This window comes from Camelus ferus, chromosome 14 (genome assembly GCF_009834535.1).
Source record: "Camelus ferus isolate YT-003-E chromosome 14, BCGSAC_Cfer_1.0, whole genome shotgun sequence".
NCBI lineage: Eukaryota > Metazoa > Chordata > Mammalia > Artiodactyla > Camelidae > Camelus > Camelus ferus.
This window is the reverse complement of record NC_045709.1, coordinates 8645287-8669753: the sequence shown is the minus strand read 5'-3', so window position 1 is coordinate 8669753 and position 24467 is coordinate 8645287. Positions and strand designations below refer to the sequence as shown.

The following is a 24467-nucleotide window of genomic DNA, read 5'->3' as shown; positions in this document are numbered from 1 at the left end:
GATGTGGGAAACAGGCACTGTAAGACACTTAACACATACAATAGACTAGAGGACAGGTTTAAATTGTGGGGTCAGAAGGAAAGGAGCAGCACTCCAGGAACAGGACAGTGGTTTTAAATCTGTCTTTTACTGTCTCTGCAAAGCTCCTTTCCTCCAAATAATTGCTTCACATGCAGTCAGTGTCAACCACCCTCTCCTCTGGCAGCTGCTATTGTTTCTCTTTTCGCCCTCTGCCAATCTGGACGTGGGACATCTACAAGTCCCCCCAAAGAAATTACTAGCATAAAAACATTAATGAGAAATGTACTTGTTTTTGATGATTTCTTAGAGAAAAATGGAGGAGGCATTTATGTTGAATATGACAAACAATTTTTAAATCTCCTTTAAATTGGAGATTTATAAGGATATAATTGGGACAATGGCGGAAATTGGAATATGGACCGAACATTAGATATTGTATTGTATTAAGTTTACATTCCCGAGTGAGATATTTATATTGCAATCATATGGGAGAATGGCTTTGTTCTTAGAAGACACATGCTGAAGTATTCAGTGATGAAGTTTCATATCTACAACTTTCAAATGGTTCAGAAAAGAACATTTCTTTCTGTATCTACTTTTTATCTGCCTATCTATATACAAAATGTGAATATACATATATGTATATAAATGTACTTTCTCTGTCTCTCCCTGTACATGTAGATGCAATGGGAATACCAGTGTTCACTGTACTATTCTTTCATCTGTTCTAAAGTTTTGGTATTTTTCAAAAAAAAAAAACACTTGTGGGAATCTCCTTTAAGATATCTATTCTTCAAAAGCCACACTTGGCTCCTCCCCACCAGGGATCTCTTGAATACTCCTTCCCCAATCCTGCCGCATCTTTGATGACTCTGGAGTTTTACACAAGATGTCTTTCTCTCTCCCACTTCAAATATGTCTCCTCTCTATATGTACAAAGCATTTACCTCTGCTTGGCTTCTACCCTCAAAATCACAATCCTAAACTCATCAAAACCTCCAGTGAAACCTAGGGGGCTCTCACTGATAGGGCCTACCCTCCTTAGAAGATAGTCTAGCAACCATCCTGTACAACCACACATGTGTCTTTGAGATATTTTCCCTACCCACGTAGCATAATGAAACGTTCCTACCAAACACTACTTCAAAAGAATTCTGGGGAATGGAATTTTCATCTCAGTTCACAACTAGAGGACTCCAACACTGTACCAAATTAGAAAGACTGCTTCTATTTCTAAACTGACTCATGTCATCTGACCTCACTCTCAGCTTTAGAAGAGTACTGACGAAGATTTTCACACAGAAGTGCTACACTTCCAGAGATGTCACAAAGGAAGAACAACCAGTTAACTAATAACAGCCAGGCGCTTTCATGGTAAGGACTATAACTAAGAAGGATTTCTAGTGGTTGAAATATTAACTGCTGGTTTCTACAGCCCCAACTACTGTTAATTCCTTATATTGAAGGTGTGAGAAGTAATTGTCCTATTCTAAATCTATAAGCATAGGGCAACGGACCATATACTAATTTTAAGTAGATCTCTAAGGTAAATAAATGAGCAAGAAACTTTGACAGGTAAGCATAAGTAAAGAGAGTTTGATATAATTATGAAACTTCAAGTCGGAATACCTGGGTTTGCCTATGATGCCCATATAATTCTTTCTCTCCCTTTTCTCCTCGTCTGGACTACTTTTTTCTAGTAAGCTTGATTTCTTAGTGTTAACTGTCTGTTCAAAGACCCAGAAGAGCACCCTTCACCTCCATGTGCTTTCTGTACCTGTACACTTCCTTTCTCGTTGTCTTCTCCACCACAAAATGATCACCCACATGGTACAGTTTTTTACCATTTACAAAGCTCTTTCATGTATATTGACTCAGTTCTCTCAATAATTCAATGGTACATATTTTGTTAAACCCTTTTTACAGTTGATTTGAAACTGAAATTTGAAGAGGTTGAAATATTGTCCAAGGTCACACATTTTTTTAAATGGCAAAGCCAGAAATTCAACCTGGATTGTGATTTCAAGCCTAGCATTCCTTTTTCACACCAGAGATAAAATTCCAATTTCAGTGGTCTAGGTCAAAGAATCCTTCGTGAATATGCTAGAAAAACAGGAAATCCCATGAATTCCGTATGAATATTATAATGAAAACAAAAGAGATGTTGGATATTCATCTATTTTCTCTTCTTTCTTTTTTCTCTTAATTTTATCTTCCTTCGCTTCTGGTTAAATAGAGGATCCTTTCACAACCCCTCTTCTGTCTCCTTTTTTCTTTCGCCTAAACCCCGTTTATTCTCTGCTAATTCAATAGGGACCCACATCCCAGGCAGATCTGCTACTCAACAGCAAAACGAGGTTAGAGGATGCTAGAAGTAATGGTTTCACTTTTAGCTCAGAAAGCCAGCTATGTTAGAAATAGTAGCTGTATTTTCCTCTTATTTTCTGCTTGAAGCCCCCACCCTCTAACTAGGAAAAATTTAAATTTATTCAGTATTTACCCAAGGGATAAACCTATATTTCTGGGGTGCATATGGAGTTGTGGCTTCCAGTCCTTGACTGTCTCTTATGACCTTGGCTTCTGTTTAGCCATCCACCGTCTCGTTTCATATTGTTTACTGGACATACAGGCAACTGCTGCATCATCCTCATGGTCCCATTAAAAAGGCCCCTGCAGGTTTGGCAATTATCCTTTTAACTTGTATACAGACTCTGGGGTGCAAAAAATTCCATTCCACTGCCAGGCTGAGTCACAGAAACTGTGAGGTGCTTCCTAAAACCACATTGACTCCTGCAGCACTCTCAGGCCACAGAACCATCCACTTCCAGGCCACACTGTGACACACGGGACTCTGTAAGCTGTCCCAGACTCACATCTGCCACACAGCCGTTCAGTCTCAGAGATCTTGGGTCTCCTCGGGCCTCGATCTAAGAACGAATCCATATTGTCTCTCCTCTTGGGTCCCACAAACTTGCCTGGTGTTTCTGTCATTTCATTCCTTCCACTGGGGCAAGATCAGTCCCCTCTTCAGTTTCTCACCAGGGCAAGTTCTCTTGTTCCATTTGCTGGAAAATCTTTAGTCTGAAGCCAGGAAGCTTTTCTCTGATTCCTTATATTCTTCTACATGACTGCTTATGCTCTGAGTCCTCCTCACAGGATTTATGAAGATTCAGTGAGTTAGTTTAAAAAGTAGTAATAGTGTATGAATTAAAGTTGGTCATGACAGAATGTTTAAGTCACAAAGACTTTTTAATCCAGAGAAGTTTGTGAAAATAATTTTCCATTAAAAAGACAATTTCTGAATCTGTCATCTTTCAGTTATAAACGGTAACTTTTATTTTCACAGTTAACATGGCTTTTACTTCAACTAGCCAGAGTACAGCTTTCCGTCCTTGCTACAGCCTTCATTTTCTTTTGTCATAGAACATGAAATATAATGATAGAATGTACAATTTTGTAATACTCCTTCTAAGGATTAGTTCATTTTCTTTTCCTTTTCAATCTAATTTCTTTTTCTGAAACCAATAGGGGAAAATTTGTTAAGCCCTTTTTAATGCACAGATATGGGGAGAAGACCCATCAACTCTTTCCTCAAGTGGCTCATGATCTTTTTAGAAAACAAAATCTAGACACAAGTGAAAAGTTAAATGGCAGGATAAGGATGTGAGTGAAAAATCTGCTGTTAGAGAATTATTCCCAGTTGTCTGAGTTTTTATCAGAATCTCTAGGAAACTAGACTCTTGAAAAATCTGTAAATCCCAAAGAAGGGTTATGTTATCTTTCAGCTGATTTTTTTTTTAACAGAATGAGGCCAATTCACAGATTGTACTAAATAAAGAAATAAAGTGGAAAAAATATTTTTGTGAAATTCAGGAAATCAGAATTCTAAACCTTCCTTTGCCATTAGTATGCTGTGTAAAAGCTGTGTGTATGTGTGTGTGTGTGTGTGTCCACATTTGCCTTCCTGAGTGTTTTGGGTGGGCCAGAGGGGAAAAGAGACTGAGGAGAAGGAACTGGAGGAGAAGCCAGCTACCCACTGCTGCAGCTGTCTCATAACTGCATGTCACACAGAGGGGAAAAAATTCATAGCTGTCACAAATGTGATAGAACTATTGAAAGTGCATGAAGCTACAGCACTACATCTGTACTCACCAGCTGGTGAAGCCTATGATAGCAACTTTTTTCCATATTTATTTTTGTTAATTTATTCATCCAGTAATTATTTATCAAGCCCCTGACGTGTGGGTTCTCAGGATCCAGAAGGAACCTTTATAGACCTAGATTCCGCCTTCATGAATCTTGCAAGCTGACTGGAAGACATTAAAAATTAGTCAAATTAATAATTACAAACTAGGAAGGAGTGGGATGCAGAGCTATAAAGGCTAAAATGAGGAAGTACATCTGCTTTGGGGACTCAAGGACAGCACCCCTGAGGAAGTCACATTTGAACTGAGCTCTGAAAGATGAGTGGAATCAGTAAATTAAAGAGTCAAAGAGAATAGCACGTGGAAGGACCTCAAGGCAAGAGGGAACATGGCATTTGAAGACCTAAAAGAAAAGTAGAGCCCAGCACAGGAGGAAGGTGTCATGAGATAGGACTGGAGAGGTTGGCAAGGGTGTACAGGGCCTTGCAGACCACAGTGTGGGAGACGAGGAAGGATTTTAAATAAAGCAAGGAGACAGTCATATTTCCTGATGGCAGTGTGGAGAGTTGAAAAGAGGAAAAGAATGGACACCTAGAAGACCATTAGAAAGCCATTGCATTACTGCCTGATACGAAGAGAACATCCTCATAGTCTCTAGTCTGGGTGTCCAAGCCCAAGGTCTGAATGATAGAGGAGACGCCCTCCAGGAGATCCCTCTGTCACCAGGTCAGTCCTTGTGCTCACTGGCAGCCAGTCTTTCAGGACAGTGAAGTCCCCTGGTGCACCCAAACCTCTGATGAAATCTGGGGACAGAGTTCTGCATATGAATTGCAGGAAACAGTACCTAAGACCAGTCATCTAGCAGTAAGAGAAACAGGGATCCCCGCCAGTGGAACTGGGACCACTTGACAGAGACAGAGCTGGGCCTCCTGTGGGCAAATGGTGCTGGGCTTCATTCTCTCACTCCTGGGTGCAGGTTTGGGGGATAGAATCCTTGGACATGGAGGGGGTAGGGATGTCAGGCTTGGGTACTTGAGATCTGGATAAAGGAAACTTGAAATGTCAGACTTTCACTCCAGCTAGTTTCATTGCCTAGTTAAATTGGGGGCATTGCTACCACTGCTGTGGGTGGGATCCCTGAATTACTCCTGAAGCTAGTCAGTAGTAAAGTTTGTGCCAATCTCTCTTTGGGTCCAGGAGAAGAAAGTTATAAAATTGTGGTGAATGGAACTATAGACCAGTTCTGATGGACCACTAAACTCCGGAAAAAACTTAAGTAAAGGGCTCCATCAGGGGCTCTAGTTATGTTCATAGGACACCAACAGTCTTCATCTCACTCCAACAAAAGGCTGATTGTATATGAAACTTTGGCCACAGCTGTAGGATGCAGGGCCACCTGTTAGCTAAATAAAGGAATCTGGGAGTGTCAGACTGCTCAAGACTACATAAGATTTGGCTGTTGGCAGATCAGCCAGGAAGCCTTGCATCAGAACTGCGAAGCTTGCGGACAAGTCTTTTTTTTGTGCCAACATGGAATTTTTACAGCATGTACAGTAGCAAGATATGTGATTAGATTCTCCATAGTTTTACCCAGGAGAAACCTTGGAGTTGGCAGATAGAATAAGTCCTAGGAAGAAGCAGGAGCTGGCAGCATAGAAGGCAGGTATCATAGACAGAGGCAAGTAGCAAGTTCAGTCTGTTGTCCAAGAAGAAGAGACAGATACTGCAGAATGCTCTGAGCAAAGGTCAGTAATTGACACAAAACTACTCCAGTTGTCCATAGCCCACCCTCTAGGTTTAACTAAATTAAGCACTTTAACACCAGGCATTTTGAAAAATAAAATGAATCTATCTAGTGGGTATTTGGACAAAGCTTAAAATCTAGACAAGAGATCAACACCTTTCTAATCTCCCAGCTGTTACTGGGGGCTCAATCAGACTTAAAACTAAGAAGGGGGGATGGAGTAGACAAGGCAATCAACCCTTCTTTCCAATATCCTTCTCCAGTCTACTTCAGGATTCTTTAGTATCCCTTAATATGCACCACATTTAAATCAGCTTCTATATTTATGTATTTAAACTGGCTCTTCATTCAGCTTTCTACCCCATAAGTCAATGCTAAATTTTAACATTCTCTCTAACTGCTTTTTTTGTGCAAATGTCTAGTCTGCAGATTTTTAATTAGAGGTTAGAGGGAGATAAAGGACCTTTAATTTTTCCCTTCCATAAAGACCATAGATTGACTTGCAGCTATATTCGTTCTGATTTCAACTGTCTGGCAAATAGCATAAATAAGTACATGTACTATAATAGGAGACCTTTATCAAGTTTATATTTATGTGTTTAATTTTTTTTACATTACACATAAGTATTTATTGAACAAATATTTGTTTAAATTTATGTGTTTAATTTCTAGATTACACATGTTATTTAAAATAAATTTCAGTAGAATTAAAATAATAGCATACATTTTATTGCTTTTTTAATTTGATACAAATTATTCAAATCTTCCTGAATCTTCAAAGCTATATGATAAACTGTTTATAAAATTTATATGGAAATGAAAAGGGCCAAGACTTGTTCAGATACTTTTGAAGAAGGCAAAGGTGGAAAGACTTGATCTACTAGATGTTAAAGATGACGAAACTAAAATAATTAGAACACTGTGGTATCGGCACAGGAATAAATAAAAAGACTAATGGAACAGAATAGAGAGCCCAGAGCAGACCCAAACATGTATGGATACTTGATATGTGACAAAAGTGGGATTGCAGAGCAATGAAGGAGGGAGGGATTTGTACATGAGTGTGTGTGTGTGTGTGTGTGTGTGTGTGTGTGTGAGAGAGAGAGAGAGAGAGAGAGAAAGGGAGGGAGGGAGAGGGAGAGGAGGAATTTGAAAAACAGTGTTTATAGAAGAAATTATATAATATTGAAGATTTGCTTCAAAATAATCTAAAGGAGGAAGGAAAAGAAGGCAAAATATGGCCACGTTTCATAATTGTTTAAGATGACTGCTTAGCTTATGAAGGTTTATTATATTGTTTTCTCTCTTTTTAATATGTTTGAAATTTTCTACAATCAAAACTTAAATAAGGAGATGATCTGAATGGTAGGGTGAAGAGTTCTATAGACTTGTTCTCCAGTGAAACAGCTGTAAACGGTGAAAATATTTTTTTTAATTTAAATCTCTGAAATTGTCCTGAGGGCATACAGCAAATGAAGAAATGTTTACTAAAGAAAATCTACTAGATCTCAGTAAGAACAGTCAGAGTCTATGGCACTTTAGCCACAACCTACTACCCTCTTCCCTTCTCTCCAGCTCAGAATAAAGAAGACTCCACTCTGAGCATATGTGGCCAAGAAAATGGAGCTCCCAAATTCCCAGTTGGATCAAGATTCAACTATATACTATCTATAAGACATTTTTGATTCAAGATATAAAAAGGTTGAAAATAAAAGGCTGGAAAAAGATATATCATGTAAACAACCATAAGAAAGCTGGAGCAGCTATATTAATATCAGATGAAAGAGACTTCAAAATTATTTACTATTGATAAAAAGAATAATTTTATTATGATTAAGGTATCAATCCAATAGAAAGATATAATAATTATAAACATGTATGCTTCTAAGAACAGAGCCCCAAAATGCATGAAGCAAACATTGACAGACTTGAAGGGAGAAATAGTCAATTCAACAATAATAGTTGGAGACCAATAACCCCCACTTTCAATATGGATAGAACAACTAGGCAGAAGATCAGCATGAAAATAGAAGACTTGAAGAACTCTGTAAACCTACTAGCCCTAACAGATATCTGTAAATCAACTCTACCCAACGAAAACAGAGTGCACATTCTTCTCAAGTACACATGGAACATTCTCTAGAACAGACCATATGCTAGGACATACTACAAATTCAATAAATTTAGAATGATTAAAATCACACACAGTGTGTTCTCCAACCACAGTGGAATGAAAACAGCAATATAGAAAGAAATTTGGGATACTAAAAAGTATGTGAAAATTATACAGCGCACACCCCTATATTATCAGTAAAAGAAGAAATCACAAGAAAAATTAGAAAATACTTCTAAATAAATGAAAATGGGGACACAACATACAAAAATTTATGGGATGCAACAAAAACTGTGGTTAAAGGACATTCGTAGCTATAAATGCCTATTTTAAAAAGAAGAAAGATCTGAAATCAAAACTTAAACATCCACCTTAAGACATTGGAAAAAGAGAGCAAACTAAACATAAAGCAAAGCATTAGCCATGAGGGAAATACAAGTAAAAACCATAATGAGCTGTCACTAGGATGGCTGTAATCAAAAAGTCAGATAATACAAGTGCTGGGAAAGATGTGGAGAAATTTGGAACCCTCATACAATGCAGATGGGAATGTAAAATGGACCAGCCACTTTAGAAAACAGTCTGACATTTCCTTAAAAGTTAAACACAGAGTTACTCTATGGCCCAGCAATTCCACTTCTAGGTAGACACTCAAGGGAAACAAAAACATATGTTCATGCAAAAACTTGTACACAAATGTTCATAGAAGCATTAATCATAATAGGCAAAAGTGGAAACAATCCACATGTCCATCAACTGATGAATGGCAGATAAAATCCAGTATAACAATTCAATGAAATATTATTTAGTAATAAAAAGGAATGAAGTACTAATATATACAATAACATGGATGAACTTTGAAAAACATTATGCTGAGTGAAAGAAGCCAGACACAAAACATCACATATAATTCCATTGGTGTAACTTGGTGTAAATATCCAGATTAGACAAATCCACAGAGATGGAAAGTAGATTAGTATTTGTCTAGGGCTGGAAGGGCAGCTGGGGAGAAAGAGTTCTGACTACTAATGTGTACAGGGTTTCTTTTTGGCATAATGAAAATGTTCTGTAATTAATTGTGGCAGTGGTTGCACAACTCTGTGTGTATGCTAAAACTCACTGAATTTTGAACTATATTCAATATCTTGTAACTTACGGTTAAAGAGAATATGAAGACGAATATATGTATGTTCCTATATGACTGAAGCATTGTGCTGTACACCAGAAACTGACACATTGTAAATTGATTATATTTCAATAAGAATATATATTTAAAAAACACTGAATTTTACAGTTGAATTATGTGAAATGTATGATATATGAATTATATCTCAACAAAGCTCTTATTTAAAAGTTAGATAAGTATAGCAATCTATTTGTACACTCTTAGTGGTATATATCTTTAAGGACAAGGAAACTAAGAAAATGTTTTATAAACTGTTTTAAATAATATTATTGATGGTATAGTGTTGCTATTGTGACGTTGCGGCTTATGTGTATATGTTATGAGAATAAAGTAAAGAATGAGAGAAAGAACCACAGATGTAAAATCAGTTATGTAAAATTCCTATACTGGCAGTATCAGGATGAATTAATGTTTTATCATCTTTTATATTATATATATGTAATATATTGTATTTTATGTTATATATATAAACACTCACATGTAAATGATCAGTTCATTTGAAAAGGTCTAGTAATAAAGGCCAATTCAGTGGCAATGAGCACATTTTATACTCCAAGTTTTCTTCTCTAAATTTCTCAGTAACATGAATCAGCTCCTCAGAAATTGGCTGATTCTTGATCTGGAGGAAAAAAATGTTAAAAACAAGCCTGGAACAGCTTACCATTACAGAAAGCAAGAAAGCTATCAAAGATTAATATGATTATTTCAAAAGGAATCAAGAGTCAAAATGAAGAGGCTCCTACTGAAAAAGATGGGACAACTTGAGCACAAATAAGACTAATAACTAAAATGAAATGAATTAAGTTACATCATACATATTTTCATGAGTTCATGTTGTGTTTATAATAAAACAAAAAAGAAAACATTTGTCACTATTGGAGTCTCTAAGGAAGCAATTCATTATTTTGAAAATTGTTAGGGGAAAGAAATATTTATCCCATTTCTTATATGAACCCTAAGATAATTAATTAGTTGATGGGGAGTTTCTCTATTCAGGTTTTTTCCAGGAAATAAGTGAAAAGGGAATGAGAGAATTAAAATATCACTTCTTTGTAACCCTTAGGAGTGAATAGATCCTAGTAATTATTGTTCCATGGTTAACATCACAACGAAAAAGATAACCAGATATTACATGCCTCCTGATGTGCTTATATTACCTATGAAGTATTCTTGCCAAAAAAAAAATTGAGCTAGAATTTAATCACACCTTTAGAGCCAGCTACCAGCTTATAAGAAATGCAGTGAAGAGAAACAGGGGAACCTGTTAAATGAAACCACAAGGATGTGATCAACAATGTTTTGAAGGACAAACAACCCAGTTTCTTGAACAAATAAATTGCAGGGGGGAAATGAGAGCAGTGGGCAAGGGAGAGAAAAGAAGAAAGTGAGAGATCTATAGATTAAAAGAGATTTAAGACTCTTACTTTACACCAAATACAAAAATTAACTAAAAGTGTATCAAAGTCCTAAATATAAGCTAAAACTATAAATTGTCATGACATTGGATATGGCAATGGTTTGTTTCATATGACATAAAAAGCACAAGCAACAAGAGTAAAAGTAGGCAAGTTGGACTACATCAAAATTTAAAACATTACTGAAGACGAAATTGGATTGAAATGTTAATTTATGGAATGGGAGAAAATAGTTGCAAATCATTTATCTAATAAAGGGTAATATCAGAATATATAAAGAACTCCTACAAATTAACAGTGAAAAACAAACTGATTAAAAAATGGACAAAGGACTTGAAAAGACATTTCTCCAAAGAAGATAAACAAATGGCCAATAAGCCAATGAAAATATGCTCATCATTAGCCACTATGGAAATGCAAATCAAAACCTCAATGGGATACCACTTCACACCTATTAGGATGGCTACTATTTAAAAAAACTAAAAAACATAAAAATTAGAAATCCAGCAATTCCACTTCTGGGTATATATCCAAAAGAATTTAAAGCGGGGTTTCAAAGATATTTGTACACCCATGTTCGTAGAAGCATTATTCACAATAGCTAAGTGGTGGAAGCAACCCAAGTGTTCATCAACAGATGAATAAATAAATGATATATGGTATATACATACAATAGAATAGTATTCAGCCTTAAAAAGGAATGAAATTCTGACATTACTACAACATGAATGAACCTCGAGAACATTGTGCTAAGTGCAATAAGCCAGTTACTGAAAGACAAATACTGTATGATTGAACTTATATGAGGTACCTAAAGTAGTCAGATCCATAGAGACAGAAAGTAGAATGGTGGTTGCCAAGGGGCTGGGGAATGGAGGAATGGAGAGTGATTATTTAATGGACATAGAGTTTTAGTTCTGCAAAATGAAAAGAGTTCTGAAGATGGATGGTAGTGATGGTTACACAACAATGTGAATGTACTTAATTAACACTACAGAACTGTACACTTAAAAGTGGTTAAGATGATAAATTTTATGTTATGTATATTTTACTACAATTAAAAATTTTTTTTAAATTTTAATTTAAAAAAAGATTTAAGAAACAACCAATTAAAATATATGAATCTTACTTGGATACTGATTCATCATACAGACTTAAAAGAAAAAGGAAATTTCAATGGTAACTATGTTTAATGAATTAAATTTTTATTGTCCAGTTTTTAGGTGTGATATAGTATTATGGCTGCTAAAAAGAAAGAGAGTCCCTGTCTTGTAGAGATAAATACTAAAATATTTGTGGGTAAAATAATTTGATATCTGCTAGAGTACAAACTTGTGGTTGCCAAGGGGGCGGGGGTGGGAAGGGACAGACTGGGATTTTAAAATGCAGAATAGATAGGCAAGAGTATACTGTATAGCACAGGGAAATATAAACAAGATCTTGTGGTAGCTCATAGCAAAAAAAAAATGTGACAATGAATATCTATATGTTCATATATAACTGAAAAATTGTGCCCTACACTAGAATTTGACACAACATTGTAAAATGACTATTACTCAATAAAATAATGTTAAAAAATAATAATAATTTGATTCTGGAATTTGCTTTAATATAGTCAGGGCAGGGGAGTAGATGGGGGCAAATTAGATCAGCTATGAGATGATAATTGTTAGTTAGTTGATGGGTACATCAGAGTTTCTTCTCCCCAATTATGTATTTTTTTAAAATACTTCTTTGGTGTGAACATTGGTGGTATCTGATATTGTTCTTTACTACTGGATATGAGTATAGGATGGATACTACATTTATGCCAATTTATTCTCAGCCTACAATGACATGCTTATTTTCATCCTCGTCTAGCAAATCTGTTCCCTTCTGTCAAATACCATGGAACTAAATAGTTCCCTGCATTCCAATTGCTTAGAAGCCAGAATAAATAGCCATATGCCACATGGCACCATCAGTCCCTGTTCGCAGTCCAGAAATATCATTAGAAATTGGGTAAGTAATGCAGGTCTGTCTGCTGAAGGATATCCTGTAAGCCACGAAGTGTCAAAAACCTGTGGACTGATTATTGCCTTACAAACAGGACAGCACTGGAGACACTGAGACTGATTTTTAGGTTAAATTTATCCATGAAGGAAACAGAGAGGCACTGTTTATACAAAATGGTAGGAAACTGGATACTAAACACATCATCTAGCTGCTTCAAATCATTGCCCCATGAGCTTGTTACTGAGTGAACAATGAGTTGTTTCCTGCCATTTATTTTTAAATTTTATGTTTTCATTTTAAATTATAGCATAAATAAAAGATTTTGCTTAAATTTTACCTAATGAGTTTTACATTTTTGTACTTTCCTATATTCAAATATTTCTATTTTAAGAAGTGTGATATGTAACATTACAAACAAGCTTATATCCTTCTACTTTTATTTTGGAATTAAAATGGTTCCAAGAGGCACATTTATTTAAACTTTTCCTGCACAGAATTAAAGAAACTAGAAAAAATTATAATCATAGCCTTATTTAAAATGTGTTTTCTCTCCCTGTCTGAAGTTCCTCTTTGTATCCTGGCCCTCAGCTTTCACAATAGTAGGAAACCATTCTTGGCACATGTTTTATGACTGTAGGACATGCTTCTGAATCTGGTAAAACCAATGCTCACCCTAAGTGTAACAAGATTGTTTAAGCATTTCCTTCTGTTCATAGAGGGAAAATTCTCAAAATGGATTATACTCACACAATGGCGATACAAAACTGGAGGTCAAAGATGTTGAGTTTAAATCATGCCTTGATATCACAGCAGTTGAGTGACCTGAGAAAAGTCACTGAACTCACTGGGGCTTTAGACTTTTTGATATATATTAAGAATGTTCCAGAAGATGATCTTTAAGATACCTTCCAGTTCTAAAATTCTATGCTCCTTTGAATTAACTCTAAGAATTGATATGACTCAGGATTTATAGATAACTGCAAACCCAACCTCCTCCATTATGGATTTTTATCCTCTTTTCCATTCTTTTACCTACTTTCGGTTAAAGACTCTTAACTATCACTACCACAAGAAAAGATATAAACAGTAAAGATGAAGTAGAACATAGAAAACATGCAAAACTTTGGGAAAAATGGAGAACTTTCTTTACTTTGTTTTTACATGCCTAAATAAGTTTGCCTTGCTAAAGATCAAATAAAATCTCTCAAGCATTGTAAGCAACTGATACGTTTTTTCATGCCCATCAAGTACATTTTTACCTAACTGGATATAATGGTCCTATATGATATGAGTGTCACAAAATTCAGGAAGGAAATGAATGTTAGGACTTTGGATTTGAATCAGAAGATTTCAAGACTCTGGACTCAGAGTTAAAGACTCCAACAAGTCTGAGTCTCAATTTCCTCTTTTATAAAATGGGAATATGATGCTTCTCTGACAAGGTCAGTGTGAAGATAAGTAAAAAGGAAGGTAAAAGCACTGCTACATAGCAGGTGCTCAAACTGCACCCTTCCTGCCTCCTTTCGTCTTTCTGGTATCATACATAATTAATAATAAAATAATAATAACAACAACAACAACAACAACAACAATAATAATAATAATAAGCACCCCCAAATAGTCATTAACTGAAAAGATTTATTGGATGATATTTTAAAAAGCAGCATAAGTCTAATAAGGGAGAGACAGGAGAAAGTTTCAATACTAATCAACTAACACAGAAAAAACCTGTTAAGACATATACCAAATGTAAATGGTAGTCTTCTTTGGATTGTGGGAATACACTTGCTTTTTATTTTCTTATTTATCGCTATCTGTATTTTCTAATTTTTCCACAGTGAATATATTATATTCATAATTAAGAATTTTAAATAAAATTATAGAAACCTGCCTGAACCCATCAATCAAGCTGACCATCACTGCCTATTAATGTGATGCAATAGGAAGATTACAGCACAGCCAATGGAGTGTGTTTGCCAAAATAATTGTAAATAGGTAAGTAACCTGAATTGAATTCCTCCTCCAAAGCTATCAGTTTACAAAACAAAACAAAACAAAACAGGAGATACAGGAATATTTTAAATAACTCTGTGAAAACTCAATCAGAAAAATCCACAATGTGGGAAATATTACAGGACACATAACCTAACTTTTCAATCAATAACTGACTGGAGGGTAAAGAAGAGATGAATTCATAGATTAAAATAGATTTAAGGATATAGCAATCAAGTGCAAACTGTAGACCTTGCTTGAATCCCAGTTCAAACAAACCAACTATCAGGGGGAAGGTGTAGTTCAAGTGGTAGAGAACATGCTTAGCACACACAAGGTCCTGGGTTCAACCCCCAGTACCCCCTCCAAAACTAAATATGCAAACATAATTACCTATCTCCCCCCCAAAAAAACAAACCAATATCAAAAAGCCATTTTTAACTGAGAAAATCTGAACATAGATTTAGATGTATGTTAGATGCTAAAAGAATTAATGTTAATTTTATTGAGAATGGGGATAACAGTATTGTGGTTTTTGCTTTAAAAAGAAAAGAGATATATTATTTATGGACAAAATGATATGATGTTTGAGAATTGCTTTAAAATACTCCACCTCAATATGAACTATCCTATCAGAATCTGCAATACAAATTTTAGTTGTTTCCATATTACAAAAAGAGAGCTATAAAAACAGTTTTATTAGTCAACGTCTTTTCTTCCACTGGAAGCAATAAGACTTCTAGAGAAAGAGAAGCAAGCTTATTATTCTCTTTTCAACCAATACCCCCAGGCAGATAGAAACTGCAGATTCCTTTAGGTCAGAGTTTAGTGCTGTAACCTGCACACATGGGTGCTCACTGAATGTTACTTATTGACCCCCAGGGAGATGGATTTTCTGGGTAATCTAGTAGAAAATATTTTACTATAGAGACAATGTTGACTTAAAAAAAAATAGGTTACAATTAGGATTACATATTTGAAGTAAACATCTGATATACTAGACCCTTGATAAAAGTATTTATTGGCATGAATCAATGGGAAGCTACAATTTGTATTTGAGTCTTCTTCAGTCACACCCCTTTAGTCCCCAAAACATGCAGCTTTTTGAACAAGCAGGACCTTTCTCAGAATGTTGTTTCCAAGAGGCCTTTTACTTGTGAATAAGTCTGAATTTCAATACACTCTCTTCCAGCTTTTATTCTCCAATGTGATTCAACATTATCACATCCAAGGGATCTCTAGATCAGAAGTAATTTGAACTTTAGACATTAAATAAGAAAATAAATTTTCTTCGACTCTGGCTACTAAAGACACAGTGCCCAGCTCACTTTCCTAACATGGTAGCAAACCCAGTACCAAATCTGAGGTGTATGCAACTTGCATTCCTGTGGCCATTCCAACCCCTAAATAACATTCTGAAACTCAAAGGAAAGAAAAAAGCAAAAAGAGAGGTTTGGTTTGGTTTGACGTTAGCAGCCACTGAAGTCTATACAATGATGCCAATTTTTTTTGGAGACTACATAGAACCCTGTTAAATACATTGAACTAAGTTAATTCCATAAATATTTATTGAGTGAGTATTTACTACATGCCAGGTGCTATTCTAGGTACTGGGGAGGGGCTACAGCATGAACAAAAAGAGTTGTCTCTCTTCTCAGGGAACTTCCATGTTACTACAAATAGGCGGAAGAATAAACATATAATAGGTCAGGTGATGATAGGAATCGTAGAGAAAGTAAGGCATTGTGATAGGTCATGGCCAGGAAGGCCCCTAAGAGACAGTCTGGAAAACTCTTAGACCCTACTGGAGTGCAGGCACAGATAAGGGGGGATAGGTAAAGTCACAAGGACACCCAGGAACAACTCGGTGCACAGCAGAATGATAAGATAGTACAGGTTGTTTCTGGTTGTTGAATGGCTGGGGGGATGGGTGGGTGAGGCAAAGCCCGCAGTTCTGTGCTCCTCTACCATGTGGGCTGCGGAGAACACCAAATGCCAGAGGAGGCTCCATGAGAAAGCAAGGGATGCTGCAGGAAAGTGTCCTCAGTCACTTCCTTATTGTTGACGCTTTGCGTTGTTTAGTAGCTGTTTCAGGAATCTTGAGTCAAGTTCTTGTCATCATTTTGGCCCATCCTCGAACTTGAAGCTGTCTTCATGGTCTGGCCTGGGTTGGGCTAAGGAAGAATACAATACAAATAGACATTGCTGGTGTTGGGGTGAAAGGGGGTTCACTTTAGAAAAGGTGATCAGACAAGACCTATCTAACGAAGTGACTGAGTAGAAACATGAATGAAGTAAGGCAGTGAACTCTGGGAAACATGGAGGGGCTGGAAGTGGGAGGAGTGGAAGCCCTGGTCCAGAAACAGCAAGTACAGACATTCTGAGGCAGGACTGCTCTTGGTAGGAGTTCAAAGGAAAGTGAGGCAGCCATGTGACTGGAAAGGAGTGAAAAGGGGGAGAGGAAGATGATGTAGGGAGAGGTCCTGGGAGGCCAGATTACCCATGGCCTTGTAGACCACCGTGAGAACTCTGGCTCTTATTCTGAATGAAAATGTTGGGATTGAAGCAGAGGAGTGACTGATGTAACTGAGATTGAGAAAGGACACTGTAGCAGCTCTGTTGAGCGGCTCTAGGAACCAAGACAGAAGCAGGAAGACCAGCCAGGAGGCTACTACACTAATCCAAGCAAGAGATGATAGTGGCTTTGACTAGGACATTAGCAGTAGAGAGAGTGATAAATGGCTGGATTCCTGATTATCTGCATTTGAAGGTGGAGAGCACTAGATTTGCTAATAGATTAGATGTAAGGTTTGTGAAAAAGGAATCAAGGATGATGCCATATTTTTAGCCTCAGCAACTGGGAAAGAATAGTTGAGATGAGAATGTAGGAGGGTTAGGTTTTGGGGAGAAAATTTAAGTTTGGCCTTGACTATATTAAGCCTGGTATGCCTACTGGACAAGGAAAATGAGGAAGTGAAAAGGTAGCAACCTTAGGGGGAATTTAAATAAGAAGTTATCCAAATTGCAGAAGTTTATTTGAAGGGTTAAGTTATATATTTGGCTTGGCCTTCAATTTGAAAACAATGGGAAACTAAAAGTTATAAGTTGTTTTTAGTGTTTAAGTTATGACTGTAAATCTAATCATACTTGGACTGCCAGATTTTTGTGTATTTACTATTTATACTTTACCCACCCTCCCCCAGACAAATGTGAGGTTTACAACAAAGATGCTTTCACAAGCAAATCATTAAACAAAGATTTCAAAACACGAGCTGTCCACAAAGAATTGTACACAAATGTTCACAGCAACTTCATCCATAATAGCCAAATATTGGAAACAACTAAAATATCCATATGCAGGAGAAATGATAAACAATGTGTAGTATACTAAAAAGTAAAGTACTACTCAGCAATTAAAAAGAAACAAATACTGATTCATGCAACAACGTGGAAGTCAAAAACATTATGTTAAGTGAAAAAAGCCAGACTAAAAGATGACATACTCTATAACTCCATTCAAGTAAAGTTCAAAAATAGCCAAAAACTAATCTATGGTCAGAAACCAGAAAGCAGTTGCAGCAGATGGAGGAAATTCTGGAAAGCGGTACAAGGGAACTTCTGGGGTAATAAAGTTGATCTGATGATTGCTAACCCAGACATATAAAATTGTCAAAATTCGTTGTATCAAACACTTATGTGCATTTTATTGCATGTAAATTCTGTCTAAAATACACAATAAAACATGAGCCAAAGGGTTATGTACTACAGAAAAACCTAGGCTAAAAAACTGAGCACAAACTGGGAGCTCTGTTACCCAGCAATCAAGGCAAAAGGGAACCAAATAAATTATCTAGCTGTTATCTAATATCAGCAGGTATGAGAAGAGAAAAAAAATTTTCCTAACATGACATTTAATGATATTTAGGTAAGAAGCACTATATATTATAATATTTTTATTTTCAACAAAACCTGTATAAAGTTGAAACATTTTTGGCTCATTTTGATTTCTAGTAATCCTCAACAAAAGTCAAGAGGATATTAAGTTATGTTTCTATGAAGGCATTTCTATGGGGAGCTGAAGGAGGCATTCAAGGTAGGGTAGCTTTCTAGAGTGCCAACTAGCTGCAGGAATAGAATCTAGAGACTCATTCCACAGAAGGAGGATTCTCACATTTCATAATCTCACCTTCCTGGATGCCTTGGCTGGGTTTGTGACAATAGTTGGATTTCAGATAATTAAAGGTTAACTAAAGTGTAATGTTCTCCAGAGTTGGTTAAAACTAGATATGTGGGGTTCAGCTACTAAACTTGTGTTTGGTTAATTGTATGTTTTGTTATAAGAAATGTTCTAAGAAACTGCCATATTCATGCCCAAATGGAAGACCATTCTTGGGTCTACTTATCCAGTCTTAATGGATGCCTTTATCTCTGGCATTCAGGAAACTCTTCTGCGTCTCCTTCCATGCTTCCCAGCAGGGGTGTAATTGACAAATTAGGCAAGGCAGTACTTTGTTGTGCAGGACTCCCAGCTTTTAAGACATTTAGCATCCTTGGCTCCATCACGAAATACAAATAGCGTCCTCAGTCCTTGTGACAACCAAACAGTCCCTCTACATTTTTAAACTTAGCACCATCCCCTTTTGGCGATCACTGGGACTTTAAAAAGAGGTTGGTATCCTTTTGAATGTGGAAGAGCATCAGGTCCCAAATTCAATGGAATCACATGGCATGGAGAAAGACATAATCGTGGTTCAAAACATATGGGGATATACATCCACTTCTGTCACACAAAAACTTTAATACGGCGCTCACAAAACATTTTACTCAGGACAAGGCTGTATCTTTGTTCAATGAGCCTGCCAGGATGAAATAGCCTCCCGGTAAAACCCTCACCAGCTGAGGGAGTTGAGCCACAAAATGCAGCTCATTCATTCAATAAATATTAATTGAATTATCTATTCAAATGATGAAGTTTGTCTGCCAAAAACACTTCGGTTTTAACAAAGTTCACATTGAACTTTTTTTTTCTAGCTACAGCTGACCAAGAAGTTAATTCCTTCTTTCACTGTTAAGACCTATCACATGGCAAGCAGAAAGGACACAGTGGTGACTAAATTCTGCTGATAGTCTGGTGGAAGGTTTTGGAGAAACAGATAACAACATAACATGGAAGTTATAAGAAAAAGAGCTACAGTGGCCTCTCTGAGGAAACTTTTAATCTGAAGGATAAGTAGGACTTAACTAAATGTTTCGTTTGCAGGGGAGGCAGGAGTGCAGGGAGAGAGAAAACTGTTCCAGGCAGGGCCAAGAAGTCCAGAACAGAGAGAAGCAGTTAGGGTAAAAACAGGAAAGTGGTGAAGAGAAGTCTAGAGAGGTAGAATTTTAGGGCTTGGAGAGAGTTTGGATTTTTTCCTAAGTGAAGCAAAACACCATCGTAAACTATATATGAAAGAAAGACATGCAGATTTATGTTTAAGGCAACTCATCAGATCCAAAGGATTGACTGGAGGAGAAGAGCAGCATAGGTTTAGAAAGAGACGAGACAACAGGGAGGGAAATGTTATATTGTCCAGAGTAAAGTGACAGTGGGCAAGACTAGGATGGAATGGGGGCATGATCAATTCACCTAATAATGAAGAGCTCCAACTATGTGCCAGGCACCCTATTAGGATATTGGGGAGTTTAGTGGGGGAATATACTAATCAAACACAGAATGTAAAATTTTCGTCATATTCAGTGCTACAAGGAGAAATATGTGATACTTTAAAGCTGCGAAACAGAACCTTCCCTAATGCTTCCGGAAAGGTTTCCCTTGAGAAAGGGACCTAAATTCTGAGCTTAAATCTGAACTAGACTAGAAGCTAACTGAAGGGCATGGTGAAGAATGAAGACTGTAAGGCAGCTCGTTGACAGATGCAGGGCGCAGAGGGGGTGTGATGAGGAGAGGCTGCAGAGGTGGTAAGCACTGTATTATATGCAGCATTGAGTAATTTGGTCTTTATCCTAAGAGCAAGGGAAAGCCTTCCAAGTGTTTTGAGCAGTGGGTGTTTTATAAAGCAAGCATCAGATTTGTGTTTTGAAACTTGTTGTGGCCACAGTTTGAACAATGGATGGCAGGGATAAACGTGGATGTGGTGAAATGAGTTAAACCATGATTGCAGAAGACCAGGAAATGCTGGGAGGTGGAGGACTCGATGACTGAGGAGATTATGGGGTTTCCAGCTCTGGCTTCTCAAACACACTCCCAGTTCATGACAGGTTAAGACCATACCATCTGACCAGAGGAAGGCGTTTCATCATCTTACTGGGGCAAGAACAAGGTCATCTAAAAATTGCATGACATGTTAAACTGCTCACGGTGGTCTCCTCTGGGGAATGGGACTGGAGAGGAGGATGGTAGAAAGAGGGGGGCATTCATTTTTTACCATCAACATCTGCATGTGACTTTCACAGTAAAAATGTGAATACAAATATAAGCTTAAAATCAAATACAGAAATCCCATAAATTGTTTACAAATACAAGCAAGAGACAGCTATGACTATCTTACTTTATGCCACTTAGGAATGGACTGTGAGCTCTCAGGAGCCCACTCTCACCCATCTGTTGCTCAGGATTGATCTGCAGTCAAAGGCTGGAAGAATTGAGTCCACAATGAATAATGTCTACAGTAAGTATTTTTTTAAATCTTAAATTGTGACTATTATTTTCTCAATAAGATATGAGCCTAACAGTCATGAATAGTGAGAGCTGAGACTAAACCAGGCTTCTTCCTCATGTAATACATGAAGGAGAAGAACACAGAGAGAAGAAAGCAGACGTTGACTTTGGACGAGACTTTCAACACACTGATAGTTCTGTAGCTGTGTGGATATGAAGAGGTGTCCTTTTTATAAACAAATATACATGAAGTCCTTATCTAGGAAAATATCATAGAGTTAAACCTGCAAGGATTGGTGTCCAACACAGGATTTCTATAATTCTGGGCAACGAACTTTGCTAGGTGCAAGAGGGGGGAGTCTAGTATTACATATGCACTTACCAGAATGTTATAGATTCAGCCAGCATTAACTCATAACCACATTGAGTGTGAAAAGCGAACCTTTTCCTTCCAATAATCCATTTGCCTTTCTTTAGCACTATTAAACTGCCTTTGAGTTTCTTTATATTCTGCACTCCCACTCCTGCTATTTGACATAAATACCATTTAGAACACTGTGGTTTTTTGTTTGTTTGCATTCCACTTACTAACATAGGTGTGGAGAACCTAAAATGGATACAGGAAAAGCAGAAATTTTAAATACTATGTTGAAAAATAAGATCAGTGTTTACTTGCTAACACATACAGTGATAGGGTGCACATAAAGCATTAACTGCCAGCAACTGTACAGAGCTGTACAAAACACTTTCACACTGACTTTATTTCATTTTCTACCATCTTTTGAGCCAGAGAGACTTACTACTGTGTCCCAGATGAATGATCATGATCAGAGTCCTAGCAACTCGCAAAGATTTTAATCTTCTGACTTATGTGTTCTTCTGGAATAGACTGTTGCTGGAAAGGAGCTGGATTACAGGGATCTTGAGTAAATACACACACACACAAGATGGAATGCCTCACGGTACTCAAGGGCAGGGAAGCATGTACAGCTGAGTCTCACACAACCCTCCGGGAAAGCAAGCAGTCCTCTCTGCCTGCCTGATGCTGTCATCTGCTCACTCAGATCTTTTGCCTCTTGGTTTTTCCAAGTCCATGGCCACACCAAGACTGCAGTCTCAGGCATGGCACAGGAGTTCAAAGGTTATACAGCCCAGAATCTCAGTTGGAGTTCCAATGTTCCTCCCCACAACCCCCCCCCCAAAAAAAAAGAGAGAAAGAAAAGAAAAGAAAAAAGACAAGAGATTGTCAGAGTGGATCAAAAAACACAATCTAACTAAATGCTGTCTATAAGAAACCCACTTTAAAGACACATAGACTAAAAATAAATGGATAGAAAAATATATTATGGTAACATTAATCAAAAGAGAGCAGGAGTAGCTACCACAATGGAATTAAACTAGAAATCAAAGACAGAAAGATAATTGAGAGATATCAAAATATTTTGGAGTAAACACACTTCTAAATAATACATGGGTCAAAGAAGAAATCAAGAGAAATTTAAAAATAGCTTGAAATAAATGGAAATACAACTTGTCAAAATTTGTGTGATGCAGCAAAAGTAGTGCTTAGAAGGAAAATTATACACTGGATGCATGCATTAGGAAAGAAGAAAGACCTAAAAGCAATAATTAAGTTTCCACCTTAGGAAACTAGAAAAAGTGCAAATTAAACCCAAAGTAAGGGAAAGAAAAAAAAAAAAACAGTAAGAACCAGAGCAGAGTCAATGAAATTTAAAACAGAAAATCAATGGGGTAAAAAAAAAAACCAAGAAAACCAAAAGCTGGTTCTTTGAAAAGATCAGTAAACTTGATAACTACCTAACAGGCTAAGAAAAAGAGAAGGAACAAATTAGTAAAGTTAGCAATGAAAAAGGGTACATCACTACAGAGCCCATGGAAATTAAAAGGTTAATAAAGGAACACTCTAAACAAGTCTATGCCCATAAATTTGATAATCTAGATGAAATGGACAATCTGTCAAAACTCATTAAAGAAAAAGATGATTTGAATAAGCCTGTATCTGTTAAAGAAATAAAATCAATAATTAATAACCTTCTAAAACACAAAGCATTAGGCCCAGACAGGCTCACTGGTTAATTCTACCAAGTATTTAAAGGAAAGACTACATCAAAGGTCTACCATCTCTTTCAGAGGACAGAGGCAGAGGCAATACTTACTTTCTAACTCATTCTACGAGGCCTGCATTACCCTAATACCAAAACCAAAGACAGTACAGGAAAACTACAGACCAGTACTTCCCATGAACATAGATGCAAAAAACCCTAACAAAATATTAGTACATCAAATCCAAAAGTACGTAAAGAAATATATACCACAATCGAGTGGGATTTATCCCAGGTATTCAGGACTGGTTCCACATTTGAAAAACAGTTAATGTAACCCATCACATCAACAGGCTAAAAGAGAAAAATCACATCATCGTATCGATAGATGGATTTTGTTGACAAAATCCAATACCCATTCATGAAAAAAACCCAATAAACTCAGAATAAAGGGAACTTGATAAACACTATCTACACAAAACCTGTAGCTAACATCACATGGTGAGAAACTCAAAGCTTTCCCACTAACATCAGGTACAAGAAAATGATTCTGCCTCTCACCACTGCTTCTCAACATCGTACTGGAAGTCCTTATTAATGAAGCAAGGATTGGGAAAGAAAACAAAGAAACATTTAAATAGATTAAGTGTGAGAAGAAGAAATATAGAGATAAGTATCAGAATTAACAGCTAAAAGAGTCAGATCTGGGCATAGGGAAGGAGACTGCCTTTTTACTTTTTTTTAAAGTAAAGTTCCTTTTGATATTATTTGATTTCTAACTATTTGCATCTACTTACTTGGATAATTTCTTTGAAGAGTAAATGCAAGAGGAAAAATAATTGCAAGAACAGATGGAAATAATCATGGGTATATATGCACAAAGCTTATTAAAAGGAATACATCTCAGCATTTTTAATGGCAAAAATGTTATAAACTGTCAAAATGTCCAATAGGAGAGAACTTATTAGAAAACTATGCTACATCTACAATAAATGTAGAATTTTCAAAGATATGGGAAAATGCTTACATTAAATGGAGGAAAAGACTGCAAAACAGTAAAGTCACAGAAGTCAAGTACGTACACCAAAAGAACAACAAAAATCCAGGCATCTCTCTTGGTAGGGAATATACAATT

General features: G+C 36.7%; 1 long non-coding RNA gene across 7 annotated transcripts in view; it reads left to right on the top strand.

Annotated features, from left to right (window-relative positions):
- Window positions 1-24467, top strand: part of LOC106729532 — a 59257-nt gene that overhangs the window by 9485 nt on the left and 25305 nt on the right. For 6 of the 7 annotated variants that reach the window (XR_004325648.1, XR_004325649.1, XR_001365956.2 and 3 more), the window contains exons 3-4: window positions 14458-14614; window positions 21174-21279. This is a non-coding gene — a long non-coding RNA (uncharacterized LOC106729532). Of the gene's footprint in view, window positions 1-14457; window positions 14615-21173; window positions 21280-22059; window positions 24345-24467 lie in introns of those variants that run through there. The other variant, XR_004325645.1, reaches the window with a different exon arrangement.